The 18,102-nt window shown below is 35.4% G+C and overlaps 1 long non-coding RNA gene across 1 annotated transcript in view; it reads right to left on the bottom strand.

The window, feature by feature from the left end:
* The window catches only part of LOC104145939 (uncharacterized), an 88,429-nt gene extending 74,254 nt beyond the window's left edge, over nt 1–14,175 (bottom strand). The window contains exons 1-2 of the long non-coding RNA XR_694491.2: nt 14,107–14,175; nt 10,599–10,642 (exon numbers count right to left, since the gene is read on the bottom strand). This is a non-coding gene — a long non-coding RNA (uncharacterized lncRNA). The remainder of the gene's footprint in view (nt 1–10,598; nt 10,643–14,106) is intronic.
* Between the last annotated feature and the right edge of the window lie 3,927 nt (nt 14,176–18,102).

The raw sequence follows: 18,102 nt of genomic DNA, 5'->3' as shown, positions 1-18,102 counted from the left end.
TACTGAAAATCTCTTCCTGAGCTTGGGTTAGATTTCCAAACAGTTCATGGACAAAGATGGGCTTACATATCTGAATCATTCCAGTCTGTTGTTTTTCTTTGCTTTCATTTTAACCCAAACTACAACTTTAAATTTTCATGCAAAAACAGAGAAATGAGAGTATTCTAACAGCTGTAGCTCTCACATCACTTTCCTACAAGTTTTAGCATCAGTACAGAGAAGCAGTGCAAACGTGCTAAATATTTATAATTCCCTATATAGTATTTGAAGAGACCTTAATTAGATGGGATTAGGGAAAAACACATGCTTTCAGGCTGATATGACCTTCCTGCACGGACAGGGATAATTTTCTGACCTTTGCTGTAGTTCTTGTTGACCACAACCAACTCTTTGGCCTTTTGCTTCTGTAATATAACATAATCCATGGTGGAACTTCACTTCTTGTAGGCACTCCTGACTTTCTTTAGCAACCTTTGCTAAAAGAGTCTTTACTCAAGGCTTCCTTTAATAGCCAAATCAGAAAATGTATTTTGTTTCTTTTAGCATCTGTTTGTCAATATGCTCTAAAACTTTCCATAAAATTAAGAAGCATTGGTTTTTGTGTTGATTTTCTCTATCATGCTATATGTACCTACTGTCACCATTCTACAATTTTCTTTAGTTCTAATTTTAAGCAATTCTATTGTAGTACAGGGATTACCGATCTGTTGTACTCAAGATCTAGTATTTTCTATAAGGTACTTTATGTATTTGCCACAACCCAGCTCCCCTATATAGATTGTAATGAGAGATTATACCATTTTGAAACCTCTTTATCTATTTCGTTCTTAAATTTATTTAGAAAGCTTTAATGCATACTATTGGGCTCTGGTGTTGTATCTCTGTCTTTCTACAGTGTCCCCTTAACAACTTCTTTGGGAAGAAAGAGGAGGCAATACATTCTGTGAGCTTCTCTGGAATTATCACTGGTTCTCTTTTACTCTCTAGTAACCAAATAAATACTGGAAAGTACAGTGAACAGAAAAGGCACAATTAATCATCTAAATAATCATCAATCATCTTCAGTGTATAGTACTTTTCTTTTCAAAGGAAGGTGATAACTTTGTAGATGGTGTTTGAGGAAGATCCTGTCAGTTGATTTAATGAGGACGGGCACTGAAATGAAAAACAAAATGTTTTTCTATGTGGGCAGGAAATAAATCAAATTAAAAAAAAATATAAGGTGTTACGATTCTTGGTGTTCCATTGTATGGCTTTTAGCAGGTAATACATAAGTAGAAGATAGTATAATATGATTAGTAGAATTATATGATTATAGTAGAATTAAAAAAAAAGTTGGTAAATATTTCTACCCCTTTTTTGCTTCTCCAGAAGCTTGTTGTGACTTTAAATCTTAAATGTATCATTTCCATAATCCTGAACACATAACTATAAAATGCTGTGCTAGGCTTTGAAAACCATGTCAAAAGCATCTGTTTGAGACAGCAATTTTTCTTTTACAAATCTGTGTCAAATAATGGAGGTTCTATTTAGTGTGTGTTTTTAAACTTATTATTGCTTTCCAAGTGAGCACAAGGTTATGATATTTCAGTCCAAGAGTCAAACTGTTATTCATAGACAGCTCAAAGTCCTCTTTCTTAATTTGCTATGTTGGTGGAGTCCCTAGAATGAATTATAGTATATATAAGTTCTGGCTGCCCACTTACATTTACAATTAGAGTTTATATTTTAAGTGCAAATTTGTTTCAGTGGTTGTCTATTGTCATATAAAGCATACGGTGAAGTTGGTTTATAGATTCTGGTATCTCAAATAAAGATGTAGGGTCCAATGCCAACTAAAAAGCTATAAAGTGTTTCTTAAATTCTAAAATCCAAAATTGCATATATGATTTCTAGAAAGTGTTTTAAATATGCATCACTTGTCATGTAGCCATCTGACATTTTCTATTAAAGATGCCACTTCCCTTATTTTTTATTTTAACAAAATGGTGATCTCAGTTCAAGTACCCTGTCTCTGATTATAATGGATGATCTTACTTTAAATGAAAATTTGCTCCTGTCGTACAGAAATCTACTGTTATTACAATTCATTGAAATAATTTATTAACATCAGGAATGTTAAATGAAGACATAGTGGGTACGGAAAGCCTGTTTTTTTTTTTTTAATCTAGTTTAAGTTCTTTTTTTGGTTACTCAAAAGTATTAATAGCTACACTGGAAGACAGTTTGCTGCTGAAAGGTACCAAGGAAAAGAGATACGTAACTATTTAATACATAGAAAACAGTCTCACTAAGGCTTCTGTGAATCAGATTTATTTTACTTTGGGTTGTTACTGACTTCTTAGAAATGAAAATTAGAAGCTCCAAAATAATAACTAAACACTTCCTCAAACATTAGAACTATGTCAAAATCAACAAAGATTGTTAAAAGTTTATTATTAAGTTTATTATTATATCTAATAGTTTTATAAATATTATTCTATGCATTATGTTAGACAAACCATACTGTACAAATTTATTGGTGTCATATTATGAGCCCTCCAACTGGAAATAAATTCTGCAGAAGTCTAGCCTCCTACTCCATTCCTCCTCAGAAGTATTGGCAGGCTGCTGGCAGGTTTCCCCAAAGCTGTTTCTTTTCCATGCTGAACAAGTCCCCTTGCCCCAGCCCTTCCTCACAGGGCAAGTTCTCCAGCCACCTGATCATCCTGATGGCCATCTGGAGTTTTTTAATGTACCGGGGTGGGGGGGGGCACAAAACTAGACAGTATCTAGGTGTGGTCTAATGAGTATAAAGTAAAAGGGGATAATCACTTTCCCTAACCTACTGGTTCTGCTGCTGTTAGAGCCCGGGATGCCAGGGCACACTGCTGGCTCCTGTGCAGCTTGCTGTCCCCAGGACACCTAGATCTTTTTCAGCAGAGCTGCTCCCCAGCCAGTCAGTCCTCTCCCTGCATCACTGCAAGGGATTCTTCCTTCCCAGGTGCAGCACTTCACATTTGCTCTCTTTGAATTTCGTAGAGCCCCTGTCAGTCCGTTCCTCCAACCTCTCAAGGTCCTCCCTCTGAAGGGCAGCCCTGCCCTCAAGTGTATCAACTGGTCCCTCAGTTTGCTGACACCTGCAAACTTAGAGAGAGTGCAGCTTGATGACGCTCTAAACATTGATGGAGTAAAACTTAATCCAAAGTGGATATTTCAATCCTGTTTTACTTAATGTGCTTTTTATATGCAAGCAAACCATATTGTGGATTGCGGAGACCATCCTAAATAAGTTCTTTTAGCTGTGCTCCCAACTGTCATACATTCTTTTTTTTTTCATGTTGGATGGTGCTCTAAAAGCTACAATGTCGGAATTTAACATCAAGCTTTTCCAGAAGAGTTTTCTACTCAATAAAAGCAACCTAGTAAATAGAAGAAAAAATACGGATACTTTTCTTTAAGAACTAAAGCATTCAGCAGAATTCAGCCATTGCAAAAGGACTGCTCATACAGGAATCAACTAGAGGATCAACTGTCACAGGAACCCATAAAGAATTCTGGCTTTCTACTTCTTCAAAGAAATATTCTTTCATCCTCATTTCCAAATATTTGAAAGATAGTGCACTTGAAAATTGAAAGAATTGAATATAACAAATTTCAGATCAATATGCAGAGTAAATTTCTCTGTTCTCTCCACTGAATTGTTCAGGGAAAATGAATGAGATTTCAAATTTCATTTATATCAGTGCAAATCAGAAGTAACACCATGGAAATCTACTTATGATGGTATTCAGAAAATAAATGTTCACGAATCTAATTACTCTCAGGTGGTTGGTGAATTATGCTCAGAATTCAGCCTAAAACAGAACTAACTGTAGCTAATAAAGTTCAGCAATAACAACAAACAAAAAAACTCTTAAAATAATTATTAAAATGTATAAATATTATATATATATTAAACCTAAGAAATATTCATGTTGAAATCAAAAGAGAGGAAGAAATATAATAAATCACCTCCAAGCAAAATATTATAAAATGACAAACTGGCAAAACTTGGTATCATGTTACAAAACAGAGAAAAAAAGTCCTCCTCATTATACAGCCAGCCTTCTAAAAAATATTTATTGGCTCTGAATATATCTATATGAAAAATCATTACCCATGCAGTTCTCTGCATAAATAGGAACTTGAGAAAAGTAAAAATACTGCAAATAAAACATTTGTCCTTCAGCAGTCAACTTCAAAAATTCCAGCATTGCGCTGAATTAAAATAATAGCCTAATGAATCTCTTCCATTATTGTAAAGAAAACATTTAGCTTTTTTCTGTAGGCAAGTTTTAGTGTCATAGTTAATTCTTTAAATTAATCTTCAGTGTTTAGTGGGGGCGGAGGGATTTGAGAAGGGAAACTAGTGTCATTACTCCATTTTGAAGAAAGGGAGCTTTTAGCTGCTCTATAAAAATCAGGAAATAAAGAGCATCTGTATTCATTATATGCCATATTTTTCATCTTTTTCTCTTAACTTGGGCTCATTTTTTATCATGAATAAAAGAAAACATAACAATTATTGTGGAACATCTGCTCTCAGGATTTAGGAAAGATACCAGATGGGGGAATTTTGAATCCTTAAAAGATTTTGAATTGAGGAACCAAATAGTATCAAATACAAGTTTTAAATTCTGAGGCATCCACAGTGTTTCTCAGTTCCTAGTATCCTGTCCAGTTTATAGATTTGTATTATGCTTGCTGATCTTTCAATGATGTCTCCCTTTTTCTCACCAAAAGAGACACAAAAATATTGTCTTTCTCTTTTTCTTAAAAATCTTTATAGCTGAAACCAGTCCAAGTGAAGTCCCAGCTGTGTTTTCAAAATATCCTTTCACTGTATTTTTTGTTTCCCTAATCCCTGGACCATGGCTCCATTTTAACGTCTCAACTTCCTAACTTCAGTGACTGAAAAAAAATGCTTCTCCCGATAGTATATGCTCATCTCCCTCCTAAAACAGGATCTGCTGACAGTTTGTGTACCTCACCAATGTCTTTCAATCAGCAGATGGTTTTGAGCCTGAATATTGAGGTTTTCTTTCTTTTAACTGCTAACTGGAGTCCTTTTCTGTTGAGATGTCTATTCTTTAAGTATAACAACAGGGAAATAGAAGTGACCCTAGAACCTCACTAGTGACAAATGTTTGCAGAACCCAATCCCTTAGATGGTAAACTCATGGAGAGAGGCAGCATATCTTATTAGAGATCATAAAGGACAATATAAAAGCATGCCACTGCATGAGTTTCAATAATGATTAGCAATAAATCATAGAAATCTGCATACCATGAGTTTCAGGTAAACAGCATGATATGGACCAATATCAACAACAATAAAAGATTGTGTTACTCTGAATTTTTCAGCTACTGTAGTAAAAATCTTATGTTCCCAGTCTCCCTCATTCTAAATTGTGGCCTTCCATGTTAATAATGGCAAATTTTTATATTCTATCCTTGAAATGTCTGGTTCTAGACATTTCCACAGAAGAAGAGGTGAAAGTTGTGTTGTTACTAAAACAAACAGTTTAGTTCCAATTTAATGGAACACCAGACTAAGCAGAGATTAACCAGAGGTAGAGGCAAGATATGACAGCCTTATATTACCTTAAATTGAAATTTTGGGGCAAAATGGTCTTGACTGTGTATGCTGTGTATTCTTAATCTTTTACAAATAGCTGTTTTTTTCAACATATGACTGTTGAAAACAAACCCATGAAATTAAAGACCAGATTGCATACTGAGATTTGTTACTTTTCATGGGAAAAAAAAATCATAGGGGTTTGAGTACAAAAGGAAATGTCAGCTAATTCCACGTAAATGAGGACCCTTTAGCATTCAGGCCATAGAAAAGAGAGGAAACCTCCCTAAGGTTGGAATGTGTTACAGTATTGTGGTCAGTATAAATAAGTATATTATTCTGTAAACCCATTTTCCACAGATTACTGATCTATGGCGTTGGAAGGTTTTTTTTAGGTTTATTGTGAACTGTATCAGAAGAAAGGAATGAACTTGATAAAACCTACGCAAAGTTTCCCCCTTACTCTTTCCCTTAGGATTTATCTTGAGAAAGGGAAATTAACTAAACCACCCATAAAGTAAACACTAGGTAATATACTATGTCAAATCACAGAGTAGTATAGTAAGCACATGAATAACCAGACTTTTGTTCCCTCCACCATTTGATGATAAATGTGGTCAGCGTGTATTTTTCCTAGTAGAGGGAAACTCATAGCTGACTGAAAAGCAATCAGGGTAGTTCTTATGCCAGTCACTATGCATGCTTGGTATAACATTAACCAGTGCAACTAGGGAAGTGAAGGGAACCTCCCCTTCTTCAGGCAACTCTCAGCTAGATCACAGCCCCTTTAATCATATTTCAAGTTAAAGTATGTCTACATTCCTCACTGCAATGCAGTGTAGAGAAAGATACCACTGTAGCTATAAATGTGCCAGCTTAAGTATCAGAGTAGTTTAGTTGCTGTACTCTACACATCAGTTAACTGACCCTGCTGAGAAGGGAAATAGCTCATCTGAAGCGTCACTCTGCTATAGCTCTGCTGTTCGTGATACTTAGGCCAATTTATTCAGTATCAACTCAGAAATTTCTCATCTGGACCTCTGCATTCAGCAAAGGCATAGTCTTAAAGTAAACTTACCCTGACGTACACTAGCCTGAGACTTCCTGAAAAACCTATTGTCTGGCATTTCTCAGTATATTCCTTAATAGTAAGAATATGTGAGATTGAGAAATAATCTGCTTTATATATTCTATGTAAGGTTTTGCAAAAAGCAAAATAAAACAAAAACTTAAAAAGGGAGAAGACTGTATTGATACAAAAAACCCTTCAGATTAAAGCAAATGCTTAACTGGCTTTTAGAACTTTCTTACTTTGAATATTTAATTTCTATGGCCTATGCATTATCACTCAGGATCTTTTTCCTCTTCATGAAGTGCAGATACATAATTCATCTGATTTGTATATTATCCTTTAACATCAAACACACTTACCTAAGCAAGTGACAAAGTGGAGTGGAGCAATGACACATTATCTTCTCCTAATGGAACAGAGATTGCTTGGAGTATCCTGAATACTTTACCTACCCTGTTTCCACATCAGAACACGATCATTTAAATCCTTGGTAGATAAGATCCTGGATACTGTTCACTTTGTCAAAAAGAGTCTAGAATCTCAGGGAAGAAGCAATAAATGCTATGTGGTTTAATTTAACTAGATATAGCAATATTAAATAAAATAGCACCCCATCAATACAAGCATTTTCTGACTGCAGTTCAGTTCATCAGGCCTTGATAACCTCCATAGAATACATATGCAAATTAAAACAGTATTAAGTATTCCTGGCTTTTGTTTTTAACCCTTATGCCTTATATCATCTAAATCCTATTATTTCATCATTAATATTATCCATGTTGTTATTTCGACCTGGCAGCTCACCTTCTCTCACAGCAGGATCTCTCTCTCACAGGATCTAACTTCCCATATAAAAATTAGTGTACTTGAGAGATCCAGAGAGTTCAGTTAGATAAGCGTGTCTGCATTGCCACTCGCCTTTTTTAATCTGCTATTGCATTTGAAGTCCTATGCGTAAGATACACAGTGCAGTGTGCCTACAACCTGAAAGCCAAGAACAGGTTCTCATACTGTGCCAGTATTTCAAAGAGACAATCAGGACCTTATTTAGGCAAGCCTGGACAGAAGCAGGAAATGTGTGATCTTCTTAAGTTCTTCCTGCTCCTCTTCATCTTACTTTCTCCATTCATATGCAATGCTTGAAAAAGTATGGTTTTTATTTTAGAATGATTAAAACCATTAGACTATTTTGGAACATTTAAAAGCTGGTTGCCTGTCTACTTGGCTTTCTAACGAAAGCGCTGTTGATTCATTTACATAACACATTGTATAGTCTAACTGCAAATAGATCATATTTTATACTCAATGCTGAAATGGTGCCTCAGATCCTAGCAGCTGGCACAAAGCTATGTGGTTTCCTTCTCTTTGCTTAGAACTGCAATTTGAAGAGGGTAAAGTTACTAATCCATACACAAGAATGAAAATAGCTATTTTCAAAAGAGACATTGAATTATATCTATAGTAATACACAAATCAATGCATGATAGAGAAAACAAATAAAGAAACAAACAAAGAAGTTGAACTATTATTTTTAGCAGGTAACAAATGTTATTCATATTGTTTAGTCATTTGCTGGAAAATATTGAAGTTCAATATTGATAAGATAAGTGCAAGAATCAGAATCAGAATCAGAATAGAAATTTCACATAGAAACTCATACGTTATTGGCCTGGGAAGAAAGTCCTTTTTTACACCTGGCTTCCACACTTTAATAGGGCTCCATTATGGAGGACTGGACTCTAAAGACAGTTTCCCCTTCCTATTAGCATTCCTGGATCCAGGAAGGAATAGTCTCAGTTAATTGTAATCTTGGAAGGCTCAGATAAGAGTGGGAGTAGCCAGCTCTAACATCCATATCTATGATTAGAAATGGGACATGCCTGAACGATTCGTCCTACTTCTCTACAAATCAGCAGTCTGAGCTAGTTAAAAACACTCTGAACTACTGTTGTAGAGGCACAGGTACCATTTCCAGTATGCTGACTCGAGTAACTGGAAAGGCATCATAAAGAGCATATTACCCTTCCTGTCCCTTCAGATAGCTCTGACTTGTTGAAGCATAAACCTGTTCTGAGTATGGAGTGGAAATTTTGGTAAGTGATAGCTATACCCGACTGGATGTTATTCACACATTGGTGAAATTTTGGAAAGTGATAGCTATACTTGACTGGATGCTATTCACACATTGGTGAAATTTTGGTAGGTAATAGCTATACCTAACTGGATGCTATTCGCACATTGGTGAAAGTGAAAATGTGTTGGTCATCTTCATTTATTTAGTAGCCTGCTTCTTTCTGTTTATATTTTCATTAATAACATTTTTTTTTAATTCACGGGAAAAGCTGAATTAATTTAAGACACTGTCACAGGAGGGTGTTAGCATGTTGTTAAAAAAAATATCTAGGCAGAGTTGCCAAACCTCTAATGAATGTAAAAGCTGAGGCACACTAAGAAACATTGCTCCTAAGAAAGTGTTCATCTACTGGGACTTCATTTCTGTTATATCAAATGATGCATGCAGATTTAATAATTTTCTCTAATGGATCTTAGTTCGGTAGGAATAAGTTGCTTAATGGAAAAGTATTAAATAGCAGTATTCTGTTTGGTTAAGGGAACAATCTTCCTTTATCATTCAACCAATCAGAGGATAACTCATAAAAATAAGATATGTCATAACTGATCAAAGAATTACTGTTATCAGGAAGTAAAACGCAGTTTCTAAGTAAATCGAAAACCGATTTAGACTTAATTTTTATTAGCTTTTAATCTGAACAGCTTTTACTGCGCATGATTCCTATACTGAAATTTGATTCCTGCATCAGTGCTTCATATATTCCCACTGACTTGTGGACACTTCACATGTATATAGACCTCACATGCGTATAAGACTTCAGATCACATAAGAAGTTATATTTTATTCATAAGTCGTTAATGTTGTGTCAAACTCAAAATATCAGCTAAAATATCTAAAGCTTTTAAAATATACAATTCTCAATCCTATTTCTTTTTTATTCCGTACCTAATTTAAACTAATTTAAAAATAATCATGTATCAATTTCTGCAGAGAGTGAAAAGGCAAATATATGGATGTTAAAATATGAAATAGCAAATCAGGAATTGCTTGATTGTTGTTTTTTAGCTGATGTAAAAGTTATATGAATGACACTTCAACATCTGAGAAAATAATGCTTCCATTTAAAAAAAATCAGGACACATGAATATGGAACCACATAACATTCAATTTTCAAAAGGATCATTACATTTCTTACATTTTGCAAAGTTGACAGTAAACCTGGATTTTTTTTCCTAAATATGTTTTAGTCTTGGTAGAGAACACTTCAGTATGTGTAATCTTTTCCTATGCCTTTACCAACAGAGAGTGCAGTTAAGATGGGTAAAGTGTGCACAGACCAGGAGGAAACTTTTTAATATAAACTGTTACGAGAGAATGATGGCAATAGTCATTTTCATTCTTCCAACTGTAAATGGCTAGAGCCTGAGTTAAAACTGAAAATTATATTTTGACAGTGAAAGGGAGGGGATGGTTTGGAGTCAGAAAAACCATGTCTATTTGAATCAGTTATTTAAATGAGACTAGAAAATTACAAAATAAACATCACAAAGCTCTAGCATAAGCCCCATCCTCGGATTGGTCTTTCAGCTGGCTTTATTTCTGCTAGTAAAACTGAATTGAAGCTTTAAAGGCCCCATTGAACTGATGGAACAATATTTTAATTCATTCTCCTAGAAAACTGCTGGTACTTCCTTCAGGGTTTTTTTTTTTTTTTTTTTTTGGAAGACTAGGCAAACATGCTTTCCCTGATGAGGCGTTGATCTGTAGCTTCCTAGAACATTTTACATTTGCTGACATAATGAGAAATCAGAGAATTCTAACATGTTGTTATTATAGATGTGAAAGCAGCTTACCTGAATCAATGAGGTTTTTCTCTGCCTTCCAAGTAATGTCAGACCTTGGTGGAATGAAGAATTGGGTAAGAGTAAAGGCAACATCTTTTCAACACACTACCATCAACAGCAAAGAGATGTCATTATAGATGTGAAGAAAGTGATTAGGCCTACAAGGCAGCAGAGAAACTAGAGAGAAAAAAGGCTAGAGGGGTCCTCATTTTTTTTCATTCTACATGAATATTTTTATTATCCTTTCTTCCACTTTTCCTAATGAACCTTCCCCAGCCTCTATTTGTTACAGCTACAAGCCTTCATACGATCAGCCAGCCTCTGTACATAATTCAGTCACCGTGTAGCAAGCTCATTTGTGTTCCAATGACTGCCTCAAATTTCTCTCGAACTGGTAGCTCTGTTCACCAGCACTTGGAACCCTTAAAGACACCACAGGGGAAAGCTTCACGGAAGAAGACTGAGTTTTCCTCACAGCATCTAGGGAAAGCCTGTGAAAAATAATTCATGGAGTCGCCCAAAACATGACAGGTAGAAGTATCTACCACACACAGAACAGTACCAGGTCATATAAATACCTTAGATAATTAATATGACGTACAAATAGTTCAAATAACATGACTGAATATTCCATTACAGTATGTGTGCACATTCAAATTTCCTTTATACATTTTGCACATATGAGAAGGTGAAAATTCTGTCTTTCTCCCTTGCTTTCTTTCTTGCTAGGGGCTTCTGAAACTATACGGATTTGATGGTTGCATCTGAGCTTTGCACAGTAACGTCATACCATAAATCATTTCCTCTGTTCTCTCCATCATAGATAGGCAGGGGGATTTCACTGCATTTACAGCTTGCTGCAGCAATTATTATTGGGAAAGGAAAAAGGGAAAGAAGAAAAATATTACATTCACGACCAGAGCAGATCTAACAGTGGGTACCTCATCATTTATTTAATGCATTTTGCAATGTCTTTCAAAACATAGGCTGATATAAATCTTTGCAATTTTTCACTAAGATTTCTTCGTGTTTGAGAAGTGCTGGAGAGCTAACAATCACTTCAGTTTCTGGAGAAGTTATGGAACAAGCTCAGCCCAGCCAAATAATTTCAGTCAAATAAGTCTGACACTTGGGAGTGAAAAAGGAAGGAAATAGGATAGTGGCTGAGAATTCACTCTAGGAAGCAACAGTGATTCTGGCTCAAGCCAGAGGTGTTTTACTGTAATTGCTGCTAGATGATCTAACATAGACTATTTTTCTATAATACAGCCTTGGGTAAAGCCTGGCTACCAGCTGAATGGCTTTGACACTTGAATGCCAAAAAGGTGTGATTTTATAAGTGGCATTGCTGATCTATTTGCAGAACACATCACCTGCCACTTGCAACATTGCTTGGGAGGGGGATCCATTAGAAAAAGAACCTTCAGAAGAGACATAAGGAGCTTTTCTTTCTGCTCACTGGCCTCTTTTCATCTTCTCTTCTTGTGTTTCTGTGGTATTTTTCCCACTTCTAGGCTTTGTGCTTTGATAGTGGTGCTGAATGCTGATGAGGCTATGCTTAATGCAACTTCAGGCAATGCAGTACTGCTGATAGCAGCCTAAGCTTTCTATAGCCAGATAGTATTCACCGCAGCTTTTAAAGATCCTCAAGTTAGTGAGCATCTGTACATAAAAGATAACAGAAAAAATACTTAATAAGATACTTAGCAAGGAACCTGATCAGGGTAACTAGGCAAAAATGCTAAAACAGTGTGTTCACCTGTATATATATATATGAGGCACATATATAGTCTGAGAACTGTATTAAAGGATAATGTTTATCTTCATTCACTTCAGTGACAAAATGTGTTTTGGAGTCTCTAATCTAACTTTTCACGTCTCTAAACAGTTATACTTCATCTACCCTGTGTTTAGATATAACTTGTATAATAAGCTTTTGTGTTTTAGGCTGATGAATCCAAGCTGAATTACCCACTTACCTAGGGGTCCAAGAGCAAATTGCCTGTTTCAATAGCTGTATAGCTCTAAAAAGAATTATAGCACTGTGCAGACTTTGACAAGAACAAGTGATATTTCAATTATAAATGGGCAGAGCCTGCTAAAGTAAAACTAAAACCTGCTTGAAAAGTCACTTATTAAATATAGATCATATTGGCAGAAACATCATTTTGGAAGGTTTTTTCTTTCTTAAACATGTATAAATATTAATTTTTGTAGATGGTAAGCTTTCAAAACATAGAATTCATCTTTTATGCCAGAAATAACCTGGAACCAAAATGTAAATCATCTTTGAAATATTCCAAGTCTGCAGTGCCCCGAAGTAACCAAAGTATTTCACATTTGAGTACAAAAACAAATCTGAATTTTGAAGTTCGAATCCAGATACGTATGAAAATTAAAGATATCTCTTCATACATAAAGAGGTTTTTAGTGAGACTGTTACCAGTATAGTGAAATAAACAAAGTTTAGCCTATATAAGGTAAAATGAACATAGATCAGGAGACATACACATTTTTATGTGCACTGCTTTATAAATTGTATTAATAAATGAAGACCAAACATGGGGCTGTTCAGATAGTCTTTCCAAATAAACTTGAACTATAAACCTTGGTCTGGATTCAGATCCAAACTTCTTCAAACTCAAAATGAATAAAAAAATCCTTCTGCAGCGTATAGGTACAGTTTTCAAGCAGAATCAGAATTTCAGATTTTCCACCTTCTGTAGCCTCCATGTAATTGCAGACCTACATTAAGATTACCCGCATGATGCCACTACAGCAGGTGAATCTTCCTTTGACTGAATCCAAACTCATCTATTCTGTGACTCTGCCACTCTGTGACTCTGTGAATAGATCAAAGCCATATATTGTTTGCAGAGAGTGCAGTCAGCTTTCATTCCCATTGGTTTTAATGTGAAATATAACGCACATGAGGAATAATCCAGTGCTGAGTTCTATGTCTCAGCCAAACTTGTCATCTGACAATCAAAATAGTGTTAAGATTCAAACAATTCATGAAAACTAATCCTAGATTAGCAAACTAATTTCAATTGGATTAAAGGAAGATTAAGAAGTCAGATCTCAGGGGAACTGCTATTTCTTCAGTGCTGATTCTGTGAACACTTGTACGTATGCTGATCCTTACTTGTGCAAATAAGGCAGCTGCGGTCCTCAGAATAACTCACAGGAACGATATTTTAAACACATGCACCACAGTTGTCAGGACAGAGACCTCTGCTAAATAGTCCCAAACAATTCACTTGTTACATAGTTATAGCTGCAGGGAAAATGGTATACTATTCAATCGAGTAGATTATTTATGACAAATGAGGTGATGGATAGCTGAGTATTCTACTGAAGTCTATTCCGTCAGACAAACCTCACCTCATTTGTTCATATGGTAACAGCTATGAATCTTCTTATTTTAAGTTCAGAGTGCTGGACACAAGTTTTACTGCAAAGACTGCTACGAAAAATATTTGAAAAAAGAAAGGGTACTAAAATCAGAAGCTCCTACCTTAAGGCGAGCGTACAGCAGTCCTATCTGTTCTTGGCAGTTACTCTCAATAGCTACTGTGGGTTTACAGCACCTCTTTGTGGTATTTTAGTGAGATGTTACTTACAAAAGAAAAACGTCATAAGAAAATTTCATTTTCTTATATAATTATAGATAGCAACCTAAAGTATGGAAGTACATCACAAAAAAATTGCCAGAAAAATATTACTAATTAATTCTTTAATGAGTGATGGACGAGTAGCAACATGCAGAAAAAGAGAACAGTTCTGCTTTCCTTCCTGTGTTTATTTTTCTGTAGATTCTGTTGGTGGCTGCGGGGAGTGCATCATGGCATATGAATATTAATGTACAATGTGTATTTTGAAAAATCTACTGACAGTGTAGAATAACTGCAGTCTCAGATTAAAAATGATAATAATGATAAAGATGTTATTGGTTTAAGAATACTCAGGTATTTCAAAGGTTATAGCAAATTATATCTGCTATGATCAGAGTAAAACTTTAAATAGTTTTGCATAAAAACTGTCATAAATAGGAAAAGAAATATAAATATGGTGACATAAAAGTTAAAGTTACTGAAGTTCATTTCTAATACCTACTCAGTTTTTCGCTGGCTAAATTGTCAGCATCCTCCTCACTCACAGAGAAAGGTAAGGGTAAATCAAGATCATGCTGGGGAGGAGTACACACCTTGCTTTCTCACAGGAATCGTGAATTTCTCCAAGGCTTCTTAGCTGGCTCTGCAGGTTAACTTCAAGGTAACTTAATTGTAGGATTTAGAGCAAATGCATTAAGGTAGAGGTCTCTATTTGGACAATATCCCAAGGAGTTAAGGAGTTATTTAGCTATGATGTATAAAAACAGCAGTTCCTTATGAATCGGAGTGACAGATATGAAAAGTGATCTGTAAAGAAAATTAACATGGGAATAAGGTGGAATTCAAGTGAGCCTGTGGAACTAATATTTGAAGAGTGAGATTTTTCAAGAGGGGAGTTTCCTAAACTGAATCTCTTTCAAAAGTTTCTTTTAAAATAAATAGTATTTTATCTGAAGAAAGCATAAAAAGTTATTTTGAAGTAGTTCTGTTTTAATGTGGAGACTTAACTTACTCTGTGAATAGGGAGGAAAATGTTATATTTTAATTCTAGTGTATTAAACATTGCATGTATAGCCAAACTACTGATTCAGTAAGAAATGCCTCCACAGTACTCCATCCAGAGATCTGTTGCTGGCAATTTCATTATCAAGACAAAATTGGAAGAAAGAGCAGCCTATTTTGATGTATGCATTAAGAATATTAAAAATTAATTAAGAATAAGTTTTGCCATCAATAGACTATCTAATAAAAAAAAAAAAATTTTGGATGTAAGAACTTTCTGTCCTTGCCCTGGAAGGAACCAGGAGGAACTTTCTATTTCACATATGCTAGAGATTAAGTCAGTTCTCAGAAGCAGGTCTTCTAAATGCCATGAAATACTCCAATTTGAAATTCATGTACATTTTAATATAAATGAGGATTTATCATTTCTAAAGCTTAAAACCCCCATAATTGTCCCCTAACCAGCATTTATGTATGCTGTGCCTTTGTTAGTCTGTCAAGCCAATCCTGAGACTTTTTTTCCTATTATTGCAGAGGCCATTCTTGCAAGGATTATAACATATGACAAATATGAAAAGATAAGAAATTTTAGGTATTTATTCTAAAGCTTAAGTCAGCTTTCCTACTCTTTGAAGCATAAGCCTCTTTTTGAATTTCATCCAAATAGCCAGATGTCTTGGGTGAAAAAGTCTTACAATGCAAAGGTCTGTGAGATGACCGTGGAATTCAAAGGGTATCTTCTGTCCACTGGGAACTTTTGGAAAGAAAAGGAGTTTTACTTCAGCTCAATGTGGTGGTTTGAAATTGACTGCTCTGTAAGTCTTTTGCTGTTTTTGTTGAAAGACATTGTATCTAGAAACAGTGGTGTGGCCATGTCTTATGTTTTTAGCCTGACTAGCAACCTGAGGCTGATGAAATGCAATCAAATTTCTGTTCTTTAGGTAGTTTACTACAATGAGAGATAAGATAGTGAGTCAGATCCTGGCTCTTCTGTCATATGGACCAAACCGTCTCTTGTTTCCTTGCCAATGTAGGTAACTTTAAAAAGCAGAAAAGTTAAGCAATTGTCTTCAGTATGCCGAGGACCACATTCTTCTGTGGTTCTGATTTTCTGTGATTTTCCTTTTCTTTCAGCTGTAAAGCATACGGACGTTAAACCATGACCAAAGCTATCTTTCAAACACTGGATGCAGCTTTTACCATAGCTATATCTGCATGTTGCATACTAGCATTCAACAGATTTCAGATGTGTTAGAAAGAGGCTTGAGAAAGTAATCAGAACAAATTGGTTCACTGATTTGTTTCAGGTCGTCTTCCACTCAGGAATTATATGTGATCTGACTGCAATTTTCTAGAATTTATCATTATCTGTGAAATAAGGTTTGTGAATTATTCTTGATCTGTAACTCATTCACAAGCAATTAGTTGGAAGAATTGTACATTTAAATTCCTTGGTTAGAGATATGTCTGCTCCCTTTGTAGGTGAACATAACTGCTAAAATTCTACTATTGCCAAGAGACTCTCAAACAGGCCCCAGATCAGTTGTACAGCAACACACACAGCAGATGGAATAAGAAATACGTTTGGCTGAAGTGTGCATGTGTGCAAGTTTGCTTTGAAAGTCTGTGTGCTTTTTGCAATATATACCTAAAATTTGCTCTCTCAGTGTATTGTTGCTAGCAAAATGATTTCTGGACAATGAACAGAAATAGACGTAAATACAGGCAAAAAAATTGTTTTGAAAAATAAAATGATTATTTTGACTATTTCTTCTCATCATTGCCCAGGCTGACTTTGCCCAAAATATTCGGTATCTGCTGCCTGCTAGGACTATAGCTGATAAACCTGAGGGAGGTATTATCTGCACAGGTCTTTTCAAATCAACCGGGAAAAAGCATATAAAGTCATCTATTCCTTATTTTCACCAGTGAATAACTTTTCTTTAGAGCATCTGAAACGATGGCCAGGAAAGCGAGTACCCCTAGCTTCATCTATGGCATGCCAGAAAAAAAAAAAACTCTAGGAGTGGTATACGTAAACTTATCTTAGGTATTAACTTGGAGGACAGAGCAAGGAAATTGTGTGACAGTTTTCATCCGAGTTAGATTACTAATATTGCTCTGAGAAGTGTGAGAAAAGTCAAAGGAGGAGGAAAAGCACATGGATCCCACAGAAGGGAGAACTTTCAGTAAACTCCGTAACCTTGGATCTTGAGCCCCACGAGGCTGTCTACTCTCTGCCTAAGCTAAACAAATCCTCAAAATGGAGTGCAGGACAACCATTCTCAAAATCCTGGCCTAATTCCAATGCCATTGCAATGACTTTGGTATTGGGTCCAGAGAGAATGAGTTTCTGAGGAAGATAAGTTTTCAAGCTTTATTCATTCTATTATGTATAGTGCCTTCAGCACTCTATAGAATTGCAATTAATGTGGGCAGATAGGCACAGAAAAATTTAATTAAAAAAAACAAAAAAACAGCTGTATAGAATTCTAGCTCCAGGCAAGCTCTGGCACCTTTACTCACTTCTCTTGAATAGTACCAGTTAGTTTTTAAAACTACAGGAGCATCTTTTCATGTTCTCGCTTTTTCTTTACTATTTGTGCTATTGAGAATCACATTTCCGTCTAAAATGGGTGATATATACCTAATTTATCATCATTATGACTACATTTTATCATTTGATTGTTCTAATACAGATTATGAACAGCTTATTCATATGACCTTTTCATTAGATCTGTTAAAACTCTTTGCTAATTACACACTCATTGGCAAGACTTTTATGACAATATTATTCAACATGGAAAGATATTTATGCTTCAGCTGATGATGTGAATGCTAACCTTTAGTACCAGCAAAGTCATGGGGATATGACTGCTACCCCCGCTATTAAGAAG

This window comes from Struthio camelus, chromosome 5, assembly GCF_040807025.1.
Source record: "Struthio camelus isolate bStrCam1 chromosome 5, bStrCam1.hap1, whole genome shotgun sequence".
NCBI classification, from domain to species: Eukaryota; Metazoa; Chordata; class Aves; order Struthioniformes; family Struthionidae; genus Struthio; species Struthio camelus.
The sequence above is the reverse complement of the archived record's forward strand: the minus strand, read 5'-3'. Positions and strand labels throughout refer to the sequence as shown.